This window comes from Euprymna scolopes, chromosome 21, assembly GCF_053919585.1.
Source record: "Euprymna scolopes isolate OS-2025 chromosome 21, ASM5391958v1, whole genome shotgun sequence".
NCBI lineage: Eukaryota > Metazoa > Mollusca > Cephalopoda > Sepiida > Sepiolidae > Euprymna > Euprymna scolopes.
In genome coordinates, this window is record NC_136502.1 from 2,638,857 (window position 1) to 2,653,856 (window position 15,000).

The following is a 15,000-nucleotide window of genomic DNA, read 5'->3' on the forward strand; positions in this document are numbered from 1 at the left end:
TCCCCTCGAGTCTGTTATAATAGAGTGTATTGGCATCAGCAATGACCTTGTGTCACACCTGCATTTTTATCATATTCAGATGTACAATCTAAATTTTTTCCTTATCAAAGAAGGATCTGATTATGTTAAGTATTTGTCCAGTAATATAGAATTAAATTTTGTTAAAAAGACTTAGATATGTCTAGGGCTAGGTTCTTAGCTAGTCAAGTGAATGGCCCCTCCATCCCTGATAGGAAACCTTTAAGATGTCCGCACCCAACTTTTATTTTTCAGCCCCCAATAAGTGATCATATCTTGAAGTAACTTCATACATCCCCCACATCTCTCCTACAGCATTTTTCTTTGATGCAGTCCAGAAATCAGCCCCAGTTAGAGATCGACTTGCTTGTTTTAAGCCCCTATCAATCCAGAAAATAGTGGGCAGTCTACCATCTAAAGAGGGTGGGAGGGTCCTACTAATACTTTTTGTTTAGTTTTTTGGACATTCTTCACACTAATGATATAAATAAACAAACGACTAAAATTTTATTTTTACTTATATTATACATATACGCTTAAAAAAAGGATTTGATTTACGAATGTTAAGTTGGACGAGACCCCCCCCCCCGTGTGTTTGTGGTGAATGATAATCCTAGTTGACCCAACTAGGATTATCATTAAAATTTTAGTCGTTTGTTTATTTATATCATTAGTGTGAAGAAAGTCCAAAAAACTAAACAAAAAGTATTAGTAGGACCCTCCCACCCTCTTTAGATGGTAGACTGCCCACTATTTTCTGGATTGATAGGGGCTAAAAACAAGCAAGTCGATCTCTAACTGGGGCTGATTTCTGGACTGCATCAAAGAAAAATGCTGTAGGAGAGATGTGGGGGATGTATGAAGTTACTTCAAGATATGATCACTTATTATTTTTGATCCTTTTTGAATTTTTTTGCTGTTTATCATTTTTTGTCATCTGAAAATAATTCGATGAAGAATCGAAAATATCTGTGATCCACATGGAATATTTAATGTTTTGGACTTCGTTTAAACTAAAAGATTTAGGAATATATATATATATATATATATATATATATATATATATATATTCCTATATATATATTAAATTTATTTATACAAACATTGAGGGCTACATATGTGCATACATGTTTCTGTAATCACCCATTACTGGGGAGATTACATCTTCAGGCCAAGAATTTCCCTTGAAAAACTCAAGAGTTTATGTAGCCATCAATGTTTGTATAAATAAATTTAATATACCTGCTCTGTTAAAGAGATTGAGCACTTTTTGGTAGACACATGTTGTTTCATTGGATGTACTTCTAGGAAACTAAACTCTACTGCCATATAAAATCAAGCAGAAGAATTCTCTTGTCTTTTACAATGTTTGCTTAAATGAAAGAATGCTGCCTAAACATGCACACAATCAACAACAAAATTATTAATTTCTTAGATTTCTCCATTTTTTTTTAATATATTTGAAATGTTTTTTTTTTAGTTTAAAAAGGAATTTTGAAAAGTTTGAGTTAAATTTGCTAAACATGAGTGAAACAAAAAAACAAAACAATATCATCAATAAACTATAAAACTATTTTTACAATCTTAATAATCAATAGATTAATGGTTTCTAATCTGTATAATTTGATGCAGTCATTTTTTTAAGTTTTTCAAAGATTTAAACAAGTTTTTTTTCCTGAGATTTTCTTCTGTTTTTTATGCATTCTAATTCCTAAAAATATTTATTTTTGGTAACAACCAATTTATTCAAACTTAATTCTTATCACAAATTTTCAATAAGTTTCAAGTTGTGATTGAAACACACAACAGAAATGTAACGTTGAATTTGACGGATGTTTAACTTGCTTGAAATTGATCACCAACCAAGATGAAGATTTTGTACCCAAGTTTTAGAATTTCATTCAGAATTTTGATCTTAGTCTCAGATTTCATTACCCCCCCTTTTTTATGGAAACTGTTCCAGACAAAGCATAAAGCCGCTTGATGTAAGGAGCTAACAAAAACGAAAGATGATTATTGCAAAGACAGGAGATGCCTATTAACGTTAGACGAAGGCTATAGATAAAAGGAAAACCGAGCAGAAAAAGTTCCTACAACCTTGCAGTTCTTGTAAAGAAGCTACTAGAATAGAAAACTGCATTCCAATGAGGTGCTGAAACAATGAATTGATGGAGACCTCTAGACTAACGAGTCAAACAAGCTGGAATAGATCAGACAATTCTGAGGAATACATGTTATATAAATATTAGTAGAAAAGACTGAGACCAGCAATATCACGTCTGTGAGCAAGCGGTTGCAGTGAAGAAGAAATGGTGAGGGCTAACAAAATTACAGATAAGTTTTTGCAATTTATCATGAATCTTCAAATGAGACAAAGATCCATCAATCCAAATACGACAACAAAACTTCATTGTTTGATAGATTTGTCGAGATAGAGAATAGCCTCGGGTGTGAGAAACGATAGCAAAAATCGATTTTACAAAAATTAAAAAGAGCAATGAATTTAATATATGAAGTCCAAGAATTGATGAGAAAAAAAGATCAAATAGTTTTAAAATCGATTTCTCATCGAAAGCAGAATTATCCATAAGAATTTCAGAAAGAAAAGGGACACATCTACGATTGAAAGACAAGAGTTTTAATGTGATTTATTGGGAACAAACCATTTCTTACCTCAATCCATAACAGAACTCAAATCAACTTTTAGATCAACTGCATATTTCGATTGATCTGAGATAGGCAAGAAGCAATACCGGAACAGAGGGTGATGTCATCCCCATAAATGTTAATTTTCTGAATATTATCTGGAAGGTCATTTATTAAGAAATGAAACAGTGTTGGACCTAGAATAAAGCACTGAAGAACAGGAAAAGAAAATCAAGAGAAAATGGTCATCAAGAGTTACTTGCAAGCTTTGATCAAAAAAAAAAAATTAACAATGTCAAGAACTTTACCACTAATATCATAACTTCAAAGTTTATGAAGAAGACCAGAATGTCACACTCTGTTGAACGCCTTTGAAATGTCGAGCGCAATTAACGTACTTTCACCTGAATTATCCATAAGCCAAAAGATCCATTCAGTTACAACAGTTAATGGATCAGCTGTTGAACGAAAATGGATCAGCTGTTGAACGAAAACCACGAAAGCCATACTGAACATCATTAAAGAGGCCGAGTCTGTCCAGAAAATGAACAAGTTTGCTGTTGACCAACCTTGCAAAAACTTTGCTAATAACAGAGAGAAGAACTACAGAACGATATTTAGTTGGATCAGATCGATCACTAGCATTTTTGAAGATACAGACAACAGAGAACTCCTACTAACAAGAGAAACACGACTGAGACAAAGCCTGAATAATTTTCAAAGGATAGAAGAAATTTCTGGCACACAATGTTTGAGAACAATAACAGGAATCAAATCAGGACCGGAAGTCTTAGATTGGTCAAAACCAGCAAGAATTCTAGAACAATCTTTAGAGTGATAATTACAGAATCAAGAGTTTGATCAGTTTTCAAAGCAAAATTCGTAAGAACAGCACCAGATAGAAGAATTGTCAGCAAAAAGACCAGCAAATAAATCAGCCTTATCCTTAGAAGATGAAATAACCTGGAAACTATTAAAAAGAAGGAGGCACAGCAGGCTTACCATTGTTAATAAAACTATTATAGATTCTTGAAAAATCACAAGAACCAACCTTTTGAGATGAGATAGTCATGAATCCTTTGCCTAAGAAATTGCTCTCTTGCAAGCATTGCTAGCTTTTCTTTAGGATTGTCTACAAGCCTCAGAACCATCCTAACGATACTGATTGCAGTAATGGTTATGATGGGTAATGGCAGAAGCACAAACAGATGAGAACCAGGGAGGAGAATGAGGTTTGGTTTGCAACTGACGATGAAGAAATGAAGGCGTCGATTCAAACAAGATGCTAGTCAGTAACCTACTTAGCAGCAGCACTCGGAGGCATACCAAAAATAGGACCCCATGCCAAAAATAGGACCCCATACCAAAAATAGGACCCCATACCAATCAGCCCTCATTTTGTCGTCTTCCAATGGAAGGGACCATCAATTGAAGACTTCACAGAAAAATCAAGTTCAACATCAACATCAACATGATTAGAAAGGATGCAATTGAAGGGAAGAGGAAATAGAATGTGATTTAGGAACAAAAGTGCAAAAAAGATCAAAGATGGTTGCTGATGATTGTTATCAGGAAGACATGTAAGGAAAGTGACAATTTGGGACAAATCATGAGACAGGGAAAAGTTACGACACATTTCACCAGCAAAATCTGTGCGATTAGAGTAGGGAAGTCAGTAAGAATGGTGTGCATTAAAATCATTGAAGACAAAGATAGAGCTAACGGATGAATTTGTAATACATTATCAATACTTTTTGATATCTCATCAACAACAGCACAGTCATTGTCTGAACAAGAATGGTATAAAAAGAACAAGTAGGAAACGGAATGCAGTAAAGACAACCTCAAACCGATAAAAAGGACATCCATAAGGATCAAGATTGAAAACACGTAAAAAGGGAAAATCCTTATGAATAAAAATAGCAACACTATGCAAAACTATGTAACACTATGCAACACTATGCAAAGGCGTGAACAACAAATAACCGTCCACATATAGATCATTAATATCAATAGAAGAATCTAAATTTGTTTCACAAAAAGCAAAAAAGAAATGGCGCTATTTGAGCAAAAGAAAGAACTGAACATCAGGAAAGTTTGACCTGAGACATTTGACGTTTTTATTTTTTTAACTTGTATTCATCCCTAACAAGGCATATCGCTACTTGAATGTAAAATGCCACTATTTCGGATGATGCCAAGGAAAGATTAACAAGATGTTGGTTTACGTTACATTTAAACTTCTGCATATCAGTACAGTGGGGGAATTCCAGATTCTAGTTGTTGAAAGGAAGAAACTATTAGAGTAGAAAGCTTTCTGGCATTTAGAGACCTCAACAGCGAAGGGGTGAGATTTTGTTGCTAAGCGGGTTTGTCAGAGATATGCACAAATGCAATGGGTTCATCAGAGCATATTTCACTAAAATATCTGTAAAATAAACACAGATGCAACACTGTGCCGATGGGTGAGGGGTTGGAGCTTAGTTGACAAAGCAGGGTTAGATTGAAGACTCTTTTTTGGACTTGGGCCTATCCAAGAGAGAGAGAGGCTAGTGGTAGATACCCTAACCCAGATGTGGCAACAATACTCCATGCATAGGCGAACAGTGACATGTTACAACAAAAAAATAGTAAGGTGCTTGTTGTGTGGATGTATAAGGCATACAAAAAAAAAAAAAGATAGAATCACTTCAAGACAAATAAAACCTGAAAGAAACCTCACTACCAGAATTCGATCTCCTGCATTCCAAACTTCGATCTCCTGCATTCCAAACAAGATAACTAAAAAGATAAGCCTTTCAAGAGACCAATAGAGTAAGGAAGGCGTTACTAGTTATCCAACAAAAGTCTACCCTAAACTAATTATCAGACTAACGAGAGATCGTTGTTTTTATCATACCGCCATTGCACTTTATTGCAATTGTCAATCCACCTCCATGTTTTTAGTTGCTTGCAAGTGACTCTATAAGTCACTCCGTCGGTCGGTCCGTAACACTTTTGAGCTTGGCCTTTTTGGTTAAGATCAAAGGTCTGTTGTTAATAGTTTTTTTAAACTTTTCTTGGCCTTTTGGTAAAGATCAAAGTGTAGTATCTGTTCCGGCAGATACTGCAAGCTATGACTAGCAAAGACCAGATGTGGGGGCAACCCCACATGCCTGACCTTTAACCAGCTCCCATTTCCCACCTCTCGGGAGCTGGTCCCCTTTTCCCCTTCCCCCTCCCTTCACTCCTCACATTAAAAATCGGCCTTGTGCCTAATTTGCTCGGTGGGGGAGCAAATAAATACCATCTGTTCCGGCAGATACTGCAAGCAAAGACCATATGTGGAGGCAACCCCACATATAAGACCTTGGTCAATGTAGGGGTAACCCTTCATACCAATTGTCACTATCCAGCTCCCCTACTCCCCGGGGAGTTGGTCCCCATTTCCCCTTCACCCCTGACATTAAAAATCGGCCTTGTGCCTAATTTGCTTGGTGGGGGAGCAAATAAATACCCTTTTCTTGGCCTTTTGGCCAAGATCAAAGTGTAGTATCTGTTCCGGCAGATGCTGCACTTAAGATGGTTTGTACCAGTCAATGGAGGGGAAACCCTCTATACTGGGACAATTATTATTTTTGGTAACCAGAGTGCCCCCTTTTTGCCTACTTTTAGGGGAGCTGGTTTTTACCTCACATTAAAAACGGCCTTGTGCCTAATTTGCTCAGTGGGGGAGCAAATAAATACCATCTGTTCTTACTACATGCTGTACTTATGTTTGTAATTTTGTGATATAAAGTGGAGGATCACTTTTCTGTATTAATTTAATGTAAAATGATCACCCACTTTACAACCAGTCAGTCTCAAAGCCATTCAAGTCATTCTCCAGATCATTCAAGTTGTCTTTGAAGGATTCCAGTTATTTTTTAAGCATTCAAGTCATTCTTAAGGTTATTCAATTCATCCTTAAGTTCATTAAAGTCATTCTAAGTTTTTTTTTTTTTTTTTTTTTTTTTTTTTACATAGGCATCACCACGTTATCAAGGCCCAGAGGCCACTCAAGGATAAGGGTTAAAGAGTGTGCAGTAGAAATTGGACAATATAGTAATCATTAGTAATGAAAATTTGGTAAATTTGATAACTTATATGGAACGGCTCATCAAGAACTTATTTACTTTAGACTTGAACACAACCATATTGTAGTCAGCCGGAAAGCAGGAAAACGGAAGACAATTCCACAGGCGTGCAGTTCTAAGAAAGAAGCTTTGTTCATGGAATCTACATTTAGGTTTAGGCACAGATAAAGAGTGGGGGAAATTATTGATAGTGTTTACAGCTAGACGAGTGTTTCTTGTGAAAGTTTGGTGAGGGGAGACCATAGATTGAAGCTCAGTTGAACACTTTCCATGAAAATAACGATACATCAGAGACAAACTCGCAACATCTCTTCTGTGAGATAGAGGTTGCAAGGAGGAGAAAAGGACATCTCCTACGAGGCTACGAAGTCTATTTTGAACTCTATCAAGGCAGGACAAGTCCTTTCTAGCAGCTCCTGCCCAGATGTGGCAACAGTATTCCATCCTTGGACATACCTGGCTCTTATATAGATAGAGAATAGCATCAGCAGTGAGATATCTACCGGATCGATAGAAAGATCCCACCATTTTTCCAGCGGCCTTGGCAACAGATTTGATGTACGTGTTCCATTTAAGATCAGGAGTAATGGTCAAGCCAAGAAGCTTGTCAAAACTTGAGGCCTCCTGAAGACGAGAGCCATTCATTTCAATTGATGACAAATGTGGATTAGAATGTTGATGATGTAAAGAGAGAAGCTTGGTTTTAGATGCATTAAAAGTAACCAGCCACTCCTTTCCCCATTGTACTATGTGCTCAAGATCAGAGGAGAGAGAATTGGAGAGAACTTGGTCGTTTACTGTCTTAGATGTGGTACCATAAATGGTAGTGTCGTCAGCATAAATGTCTACAAATGATGTAAGGATATGATTTGGAAGATCATTAATATAGATCAGGAAAAGAGTTGGGCCCAGGATGGATCCCTGAGGGACACCGGCATTAATACTGTGAGCTTCTGATTTTTGCCCCTCAACTACTACTCTTATGAACCTATCAGAAAGAAATGATTTAATAATTGAGAAGACTTTTCCAGCTATACCATAGCTAGCGATCTTATGAAGTAAACCTTTATGCCATACCCTATCAAAGGCTTTAGATATATCAAGAGCAATTGCCCTAGAAAGATTGCCACCGTCGAGAGATTTGCTAATCCTATGCGATATAACTCTAAGGACATCTGCTGTAGATCTAGCAGAACGGAAACCATATTGAGTGTCACTAAGAAGGTTATTCTTGTTGAGATGTCATTTACTTTTTATTTATTTAAGTCATTTCAGCCCATTTCTCGGTCATTTTAGTTTATCTTTAAGAATTTCATGTCAATCCTACATTCACGCATTAATTCATTATACGAGAGCAAGCGACTAATGGCTATCGGCCTTGTTTTGTTAGGAAATGTGCTCTCAGTTTCTTTTTTTATCTTTTTTTTTTTTTCATTTTTCACCCCAAACAAGGCACAGTGCCACTTTGACATAGGGGGCTACTATTGGGGACATAAGTTGCAGGGGTATTATGAAGGGAGATGAGCAGCAAGATGTCTATTCACATTACTCTTGAACTTCTGCATGTCAGTACAGTTGGGAAAGCAGAATCCCAGAAGGGAGTTCCAAAGTCTAGCAGTTCTGGGGAAGAAACTATTGGAGTTGAAGGCCTTCTTACACCTAGAGATCTCTACAGCGAAGGGGTAGGATTTAGCTGCTTGTTGGGGATATTCACGCCGAGGGGGTACAAGTGCTTGTAATTCGTCAGAGCATTCATGATTAAAGTATTTGTAGAACAGGCAGAGGGATACAACATTTTGTCGATGGGACAGAGGCTGAAGCTTAGATGACAATTCAGGACCTATCAGGTTGGCGACTCTCTTTTGAACCCTGTCCAAGAGTGAGAGACAAGCAGCAGATGCACCAGCCCAAATGTGACAGCAATACTCCATACATGTGCGAATGGTGGCCTTGTAGAGGTACAGAACACTTTCAGGCATAAGTAGTTTTCTAGCATGGTAGAGAGAGCCGACCTTCTTCATAGCAGCCTTGGCAATGCTTTCAATATATCTATTCCAGTTCATGTTCCCTGTAAACATTAGGGGGAGGAGATTAAAGGAAGTACTTTTGGGTAATGTGTTCTTGGCCATAGCTATTGGTCGTAGAGAAGGTTTCTTGTAGTTATTGAAGGAAACAAGCTTAGTCTTGGCAGCATTGAATGTGACCATCCATTTTTGTCCCCATTCCACTACAGATTTGAGTTCATCCTCTAGTATTTCTGCCATCTCCTTAGATATATGTTCATTTGTTTTCCCCTCATGCCTGTTATTGAGAGTGGTGTCATCAGTAAATATACCCATCTCCGAAACAATTTTATCAGAGATGTCATTTATGAATATCAGGAATAATAAAGGTCCAAGAATAGACCCCTGAGGTACTCCCGCATTTATATCATATTGTTTAGATATACAACTGTCGAGGACAACCTGGATTTTTCTCTTAAGAAGGATTTAATTACATTATGTATTCTTCCAGCGATACCATATGATCTAATTTTCCTTAGAAGACCATCGTGCCATACCCTGTCAAAAGCCTTAGATATATCAAGGGCTACCGCTCTACCCTCCCCTGTTTTGTCTAGTGAACGGTATATATGTTCAGAGATTATAGTTAGAATTAGGATATTGTTTGTCATGGCAATCAGTGGTTTAGATATTTTTCTAGTTGTTAAAGGAAAGCAGCTCAGTCTTAGTAGCATAAAATGTTATCATTTTCACTGCTTCATTCCATAACAGATTGGAAAATATTTTGTATTTAACTGGAAGAAATCATTTTAAATATGTGTGTGTGGACATATATGAATCAAAGGATTTTGGAATTTTCTTCCATTTTTCATTGGTTACACATGCTAATTCCTAAGGTTTTTGTTAACTAACGATTTCTTCAAACTTTATTATTGCCATAAATTTTTAATGCGATTCAAATCAGGATTTGTTGACAACCATAACAGAACTTTCATTTCTTTTTCTGAAGTCATACTGTCACCGAATTCAACGTTTGCAAACATTATCTTGTTTGAAATTGATCACCAACCAAGATCAAGATTTTGTACTCAAACTTTAGAATTCCATTTTGATATCCTAGTCCGATTTCATTAATCCCTTTATTCCAATTAATTGTCCAATCTCTTCTGAATCCCCCAAAAGACACATCAATCTGCCTCCATGTTTAGAAATGTGTTGAGAAGAAAGCCTTAATTTTCTGCCACCAAATATTCTCAATGTCAAAAAAATCAAAAAAGTTCGATTTTTTCCCACCACTTCACAGTAATTGTTCAAAAATGTTTTGTCAAAATTAAGCCAGGCAACAACCTGACATGCTTTGTGAACATTTAGGGTTCATCGTATTCGACTGTTTCAAAATTTATATTGTATGAGTAAATTTAAAAAATTTTTTTTTTTTTTTATCAAAATCGCTTTAGACAAGGCATGAAGCCGCTTAATGTAAATAGCTTAAAAGAAAGAAAAAAATACTTCAAGGTCAAAAACTAGTCAAAACTAAACATTATATGGGATAGATTCTAACACAGAAAAGAACAATTTTTCCCTCCTTTATCAGAAACATTGCTCATGAAATGTGAGAACTAAAGGACAAAATAAGCAAAACTAACACTCCATAAATACTCTTAACCATTGTATCACAACTTCTGATGACGTCATTCTAAACAATTCTTTTAACTTCGTAAGACTTTTTCGACTCCCAAAGCAATTTCAAAACTTGTTTTTAACGAATTTGAGGATAATTACTTAGACTGAAGTAATATGTAACTATTTCTCAATTTGTTGAAGTTGATAATTCCCCATCTCAAGTCATCGCTAAGCTTTTGTTTTTTTTTCGATAATGTTCTTAAAGAATAAACAATGGTGATTTTCTTTGCTGGAATGACTACAAAATATCTATGTTTCTTCACTGATAAAATTCTTAGGTAAATTGCTTATATTAACATGAATTTCAAACGATATTTTTTTTTTCAATGAATATTCTTTTCATTTTCTCTTTTACATAATTTACCTGTGAAATTTTTTCTACAAAGAGTATTCCAAAAATAATGCCTCCTATTTGTTTTTTCGCCTGAATGGATCAGGAAGATTGCAAATAAATTGTTATGATGACTGAACTTATGCATTCTTGACCTAAAAGTTCCATCTCTCTGTTGCAGATATTGATGGTGTGAGACTAAGAATTATGAACGTGCATCAGAAGCAGAAGTTCATCATCGAATTCGTGACAAAAATGCAATGAGAATACTGGTGACTTCTGCAAACGAAATTCTGGAGCACAAAAGGTCGCTTATTATCATGATACCACTCCTGTTTTTGTAACTCTTCAACTTCAAAAAAATTATAGAATTTAACGTATTGTTCTAAATTTTTTTTTTTTTTTTACTGATCAACATATAAAAACCTGGAATCATATGAGCATTTGATACAGAGAAATGGATAAAAATATTAAAAATTGATGGATGCACAAATAAGTTTAGCATTAACTGAAACATGAAACACTAACCATAACAATAATATATATATATATATAAAATCAGGTTTATGTATCTTGTTATTACTTAAAACATTTCACCATGATTAATTTATAACTTTTTCTTTCAAATTATTAAAGCATCATTTATATTTTTTCTGCAATATTCTCAGCCATGTTGACCCTAAAACGACTTTCTTTAGACAACAGAAAGGAAGTCATTTTCCATCATGATGATGCTCGTCCTCACACAGCACTACTAAACAAAGATCTAAGAGAATTTGGTTGGGAAAGCTTGCCCCATATTTTCCTGACCTAACTCCCTCGGATTATCACTAATTTCGAGGATTAGAAAACTATTTAGATGACCTTCAGTTAATATCACAAGACGAAAATTGAACACGAGTTAGATTCATATTTCATATCAAAAATTAAAGAATTTTTACAAGCGATGCATTTATAAAGTCGTTGACAGAAGGAATCAATTTATAGAAGAGCAAAGTTTGTTATTGTTATGAAAAAGATTTTCAAAAAACAATTTTTCATTTTCAAGATGAAATTTGAAATCAGCAGAAAATGTTGCATCAACATAAAATATACACTAAACAGTAATAATATCATTACGTTCAACGTTCGTTTTTCATACTGGCATGGATTGAACAACTTTTTGAACTTTTAAAGCAACCTATCTTGGCCAGATCTTTATTCCTCAGTTCTATTGTTATAACTTCCTTTCATGTGTTCCTTGCCCCCCCCCCATGGACTGACCCTGCCACAGCAACTGCTATACATCTACTAACCCAAAGAATTTTAATCCATTCTTTCAACGTGGCCATACCATCAAAGTCTCCTGTCCTACACACATCCCTCTATACTGGCCAGATTTAATCTCCATCTGAAGTCATCAGAACTAAGTCCGTCTTTAAGTCTAACATTACACATTTGTCATATCATTTACATATTTCTTTTCATGCAACGTATGTCCTCAACCCTCACTTTCATGCATCATCACACGGTATACACCATATACACGAAACCATAATAATACATACATGATATTCACATAAATATCAGAACAGTTATATGGACATGAAATGAGAAAAATATGGAGAGAACTAAAAAAAAAAAAAAAATGGATGACTTTTTCTATTAATTACAAATTAAGACTAATTTTAATAAAACAGATTTTGTTTTTTCAAACATAGTTCCATTCTAAGAAATATTTTAAAATATTTTTTATGTTATTATATTTTATGTTATTATATTTTATGTTATTATAGCCTTAGGGAAATTAACATTGCTAACTTGCATTTAGACTACCTGTGACCAGTTGGGTCAGTCTGTGGAAATATGTTTTTTTTCAATTATATTTCACTTTTTTTATATACTAATCCTTAATTTATGAATCTCAATGTAATTACAGAGCATAAAACAAACAAATGAGAAAAGTCTATATTCCAAATATCATGATGTTGACCATCTTACAATTTATTCCTTTAATTACATTGGCATTTACAATTCTTGACAGCAACTGTTTCATGCAAAATCATTCATTTAATTATTATTATATCAATCAATGTATCTATTCTGCCTTAACTTATCAGAATAAGCGGCAACTATCAATCCACTAAAAGAATGTAAAATGCATGATTACAAAATCCGAAATTTGGGAGAGAAGTTGCAATTTTACCTTTTATTTTTTTCTTTTATTATGGCATTTTGAATTTACATATATATATATATATATATAACACACATATATATATATATTTGGTTGATGCAAAAAAAATATCTTTTTCTCACATGTTACTTTTATATATAATTTCTGAATTAATTCATTGATATATATATAGCCATGTTATATATCATTTTGAAGCGTGTTTTTCGCTCTATCAAACCGTGTTATTTGTTACCATTCTCAATCTCTTCATTTTTTTGCACGGACAAAATTCAAATACGTACGATTTTCTTGTTCCAGTTCAAACTAGGCCGAAAAGCTGCAAAGACAGCTCGTGATATCAATGATACATTTGGCCCAGGAACTACTAACGAACATGCGGCACTATGGTAGTTCAAGAAATTTCTCAATGATGAAGATGGTCGCAGCCGGCTGACTGCGGTTGATAATGAACATTTGAAAGCCTTAATTGAAGCCGATCCTCGCAAAACCACCAGAAAAGTTGCTGTTGAACTCTAGGTCGACCATTCAATAATCATTCTTCATTTAAATCAAATAAGGAAGTCAAAAAAGTTGGATAAATGGCTGCCGCATGAATTGAACGATAAAGAAAATCGTCGTTTTGAGGTGTATTCTACACTCTTTCTGCCCACCAAAAATGACCCGTTTCTCAAGCGGATTGTGACGTGATGAGAAGTGGATCCTCTATGACGACTGGTGATGTTTGGCACAATGGTTGGATGCTGGAAAAGCTCCACAAAACGTTCTAAAGCTAAAATTGCACACAAAAAAAAAAAAAAAAAAAAAAAGGTTATGGTGACTGTTTGGTGGTCTTCAGCCGGTCTCATCCATCACAGCTTCTTCAATCCGACCGAAACGATTACGGCGGAGAAGTATTGTCAACAAATTAACAAAATGCACCAGAAGCTCCAACGAATGTGCCCGAGATTGGTCAATATGAAGGGACAAATTCTCCTCCATGACAACGCTCATATGCCTGTTGTTCAACTGACCTGCAGAAACTGAACAAATTGGGCTATGCCACTCTGCCTCACCCGCCGTATTCACCGGACCTCTCACCCACCGATTATCACTTTTTCAAGCATCTCAACAATTCCTGCATGAAAAATGCTTCAAAAACCGAGATGATGTAGAATTGGCCTTCAATGACTTCATCGCTTTCAGAACTCCAGATTTCTATGTTAATGGGATAAATAAACTTTTTTTTAATGGGATAAATAAACTTTTTTTTAATGGGATAAATAAACTTTTTTTTAATGGGATAAATAAACTTTTTTTTCGTCGGCAAAAAGCTGTCGGTTCTAATGGTTATGATTTCGATTAATAAAGTTTATTATGAAAGGCGTTATGATCTTTTGAAGTTGAGCGTCAAAAAAACATTTTTGCACCAACCTAATATATATATATGTTTTTATTTAATTTTAGTTAACTAAATTACATGGTCACAACAATTACAAAACTACTGTTTCGGTCAAATAATGCCTTCATCAAGTGACCTAAACTTCAGATTTCATGGAGACATGATACTCTTAAACAGGGTTTTAAGAGCATATCTCCATGAAACATTTACCTAAAATTAAATAAAAACATGCGTTGCTCTTTTTTATTGAGCACTATCAATAATCTAACCACATTCATCGTTTTTTTTTGTTTTGTTTGGTTTTACTTTTGGATAACTTTAACCTATAATAATAATTATATACACACACATATATATATATAATTAATTAAATATATATTAATTTAGCATTGATGTTGATCGATAAATTTGCAAGTGGTTGCTGTTGCTTTCAAAACATACCTGCCACAACTTTTGAAAACCACCATTCATTGTTTATGACATCACACTGCCTTTAAAAACTATCGCGTTTTATGACATCTATTTTCAAGTAAATATATTTCATGAATGTTGCATGATGACAAACAAGATCCAATTTTAATGGTAAACTAGCAGTAAAACCCGATGTTGCTCGGGATTGACTGGTGATCACTATTACGTACAAATCTACT

The 15,000-nt window shown here is 34.9% G+C and overlaps 1 protein-coding gene and 1 pseudogene across 1 annotated transcript in view; one reads left to right on the top strand and one right to left on the bottom strand.

The window, feature by feature from the left end:
* LOC145241969 (uncharacterized) overlaps positions 1-15,000 on the bottom strand; it is a gene marked incomplete at its 3' end in the record, with an annotated part of 88,094 nt that overhangs the window by 54,959 nt on the left and 18,135 nt on the right.
* Positions 6,159-6,306, top strand: LOC145243267 (U2 spliceosomal RNA; annotated as a pseudogene).